This window comes from Triticum urartu, chromosome 3 (genome assembly GCF_003073215.2).
Source record: "Triticum urartu cultivar G1812 chromosome 3, Tu2.1, whole genome shotgun sequence".
NCBI classification, from domain to species: domain Eukaryota; kingdom Viridiplantae; phylum Streptophyta; class Magnoliopsida; order Poales; family Poaceae; genus Triticum; species Triticum urartu.
In genome coordinates, this window is record NC_053024.1 from 741,291,183 (window position 1) to 741,295,468 (window position 4,286).

The window sequence follows — 4,286 nt, forward strand, 5'->3', positions numbered from 1 at the left end:
CGCCGCCACCACCCATCCTTCTCTTTCGGCTCTCGGCCTCTCCTACCCCCGCCTCTTCTCGTCACCGGCGCATCGTGCAACTGGAGCGCACGCAGATCGGGTGGTTCTCCCACGGTGTGCATCCTCCTAGCAGTATCGCCGCCAAGCCAAGCCACCCGACCACGCCGGTCACCTCTCCTCCAAGACGATACTCCACAACGAGGATCTCGATTGGGGTCGTCCAGGTGCTCGCCGTGGATGAGGAAGGCCAACAAACCACCATGGGCGGCGGTCTCTCTGATTTGCCCCACCCGTGTCCCTCCCTGTTTTGCCTCCTTGCCATGCCTGTGCCGATTGCCCAACCATCCATCTCGAGCATGCAGTACAACGTCGCGCGCAGGAGCAGTCCGGCGGCATGCCTCACTGAATTTTTTGTTCGTCCATGAACCTGATAGAATGCACGACGATGTTGAAAAAACGACGCCGCCGACCGTTGCCCCAGCACAGAACACGCGACGTATTCCACTAGGGAGTCTTGCTCCGACGAGCCCCTATAGCCACTTTGCCATCTCCCTGCACTGGTCCACCCAAGCTCTATCTCTCTGATACTACTCTTTGTTTGATGTTTTCATCAATAGCATCGGCAAAAATGTAAAGTTTTTTGTGAATGAAGATATCATCTCAAAAAATGGATACAAAAAAAAATGCTGTTCTACTATGCATTTTTTTACTTTAATATTGGTTTATGCAAAGGTCAAAAAGTTGTGTTCGGGAATGTCAAATTATGTTAATTATAACATAACACGTTGTAATTTTTTTGCTTTGGGGGTTTTCGAAACTCGGGTTTTTCTGTCCGTTTTGAGGGAAATCAATTGCGGTTTGCTTATTGGTTGTTCTGTTATAGTTAACATATTTACAATTCAAGAGAAGGGCAAAGTATGTTAATTGTAAAAAACATATTATAATACAGACAACTCAATATTGTGTTGGAGAAGGTCAAGCATGTTATTTGTAAGTATGTTAGAGAAGGTCAAGTATGTTAAATGTAAGTATGTTCGAGATGCTCAACAAAAAAACGTTGTGTTTTTTCCAGTGATATCTCAAGGTATATCATTTGTGCAAAATACTACAAAACGGGTGAGGAATTATGAACAAAAATACGTGGCCAAAAGTTCAAATTGATAACAATGAGCAGTTCAACGGATGTGCGGATTGCATTTTACACGACAAAAAATAGTACATAACTGAAAGGACAATTGGTTTGCTGATAGAAGTTCATGTTGTTCCCCTCGCGCGGTACACATGTAAAAAATATATAAGTTGAGTTTCAATTTGACTACGTGTGATATTTTTTTCATAGAAAGAAATTATGGAAGTTCATATATTGATTTTGAGAGAGTTCAAACTCTATGTGTGTGTGTGTGTGTGTGTGTGCGCGCGCACGTGCGCGTATGTGTGAGAACTTTGACGCCCTCCATCTGCTTATTGAACTTCCAACGAAGAAGTGGATCTTCCCCATTACTAATGAATAAACCAAGAAGTTTGGTTTGAAATAACGAAGAAGTTCGACATTTACTAAAAAAGCTCCAATTTTTCACATTTTTAGAAAATACACAAAAAGAGGTTCAAAAAATTGAAAAAACTTAGATATTCTCACGTAACCGAGAGAAGTTCAGGTTGATAACTACCAGAAGTTCACGTACTACACAGTGTGCATTTTGTATGAAAAAAAAGAATAAAAAAGCAAAGGCTAAAAAGTTATTTTGCTAGAAGTTCAAGTGCTCGGCCCAAGAAAGTTCAAAAATTCTTGTGAGAGGTTGAACAAAAATATGTGACACAAGTTCAATGTGAAAACAACGAGAAGTTCAACTACTGCAAGGAATGAATTTCAAATGAGAATAAAAGTATAGAAAATTAAAAGATTAAAAGGTTTGTTGAAAGAAGTTCAAGTGCTCTGTCCGGGGAAGTTCAAAAATTCTTACGAGAGAGGCGCATCTTGTATTTCCATGTTCAATTTTTTCCGTATAAAGACCGAATACAATTCTTTACTCAAAATATCAAAATGTGAAGTTCAAATTGAAATAACATAGAAGTTCGGAGTTTATTAAAACCTAGGATTTACCTTTTCAAAAAATAAAAAGCACAACGCCATTTTTTGCACTTTTGAAAACAATCTCATAAATGGAAAAAAATGGTTGCTAGAAGTTCAAGTGCTCGGCGAGGAAAAGTTCAAAAAAAATTGTGAGAGAGGTTCACCGTGTATTTAGATGTCCAAAATACATAAAAAGATGTTGTTTGTTGTGTTTTAAAATAATTCACTCAAACCAGAGAGAAGTTCAAAGTGATAACATCCAGAAGTTCACGTACTCCATGTTGTGTGTTTCCTATAAGAAAAATATAATATAAGTGAAACAGCGTGAAGTTCAAACAGACATGCCCCAGAAGTTCAACTACTTCACACAGTGCAAAAAACAGAAAAACAGAGTGAGGTTCAAAAAGACATGTCCGTGAAGTTCAACTACTTCACGCGTTGCATTTCCATTCGCGATGAAGACAGAAATCATTATCTTGTCATTTTCTAATATACTTCAAAACGACAGGAATATCATTTGTGTAAAGTTCAAGTCCCCGGTCGGAGGAAGTTAAAAAAATTATTGTGAGAAGGGTTTCTACAAAAGGAAAATCATTTGTGTAACACTAACGAATGGATGAGGTAAATTACAAATGAAAATACGTCACAGAAGTTCAACGTGAAAACAGCAGGAAGTTCAACTACTACACTGAATTAATTTCACATGAAAATCTTTTAAAACCGTCGCAAGTATGAAAAAATGATCAACACGGGAAAGTTGTGTGCTTACAGTAGCTTTCCATCGGTATATCACTTGCTCAATTTCGATGAGTGGATGGAGAGCTACAAGTAGTGGATGGAGATCTACGAGCAAAAAAAAGCACGTGAAAAGGAGAGTGAAGTTCAGGTACACGCGACGACAAGTTCATGTACTTCACGCGGTGCATTTTCGAAGAATCTGTTTCGCGATAAAGGCAGAACAAATGATCTCGCCGTTTTCGAAATTACATGAAAACGGCTACGAATCAAAGCAAACCATCAACATGAAAAAGTTTGTAGAAATTCCGATAAAGTTTGTAGAAATTACGGGGAAAATGCGTTTTTATCCATTTTCAAAACTGACTTAAAACCGTAAGGAATTGGGAGAAACAATACATACAAAAAAGTTTCGCATTTGTTCAAGCTTTCCAACGCCATATCATTTGCTGCATTCGGACGCACATTTAAAAAATGAGCTCGAAAATACGAACTCGGTAGGACTTGTACCATTTTCTAAATTACTTTTAAACCGTTCAAAATTAGAAAAAACTTTTAACATAAAAGAGTAGCTAATTTTCATAAGCTTTCCAACGCCATATTATTTTCCTCAATTGGATTAGCCGTTTAGAAATGGCAATGAAAATACGAACTCGGGTGTTTGGTTTGTGAAATTTTACGTTTTTCAAATTACTCTTTAACCATAGGGAATTAGAGAAAACTTTGAACATGTGGAAGGAGCGGGTTTACAGCAGCTTTCCAACGCCATATTATATGCTTCATTCCAATAAACGTTTTAGAAATGCGATCGAAAATATGATTCACGTTTTTTGTGTGAAGAAAAAAGGTTTTCGAAACTTCTCTTAAACCGCTTGCATTTTGACAAAAAATTTAAGTTGGGTCATGATACTGGTGTCCATAGTTTTCCAATGGTATATCGCAAGCCCCATTTGGGCAATGTTGGCGGAAGTTCAACCTAGTTCACAGGGAAGTTCAACATACTACTAGCGGGGCAGGTCAGGTTGTGATAAGAATATTATTCTCCGTGATCAGAATAGTGTTTATATATATATATATATATATATATATATATTTCGTTTTTTGCCAGGCAAGGACAGTAGAATTATGATATGTATGTTTCTATACACAATAATGGACGTATGCGGGCACGGTTTTCTATCGATATCGTTTTTGTAATATACATAATATAAAGAGGAGTTTGTCGTATATTAATAAGCAGCATAGATCATCCAGATTTATATTCTTGTCTCAACCAAAAAATTGTTATAGAATTTCTTTTATGATGTTTTTATATGAGACCCTTGGATTGCATATTTTTTCCATTTTATGGGTATAGTTTTTCTTAAACAACGTCCAAGATGCCATTTTTTGGACGGGGTCATCTCTGTTCAGCACGTTTTCATTTTTACATTGGACATAAAGTTCACAGTTCAATGGTGTAATTATTTTTGGTGACCTA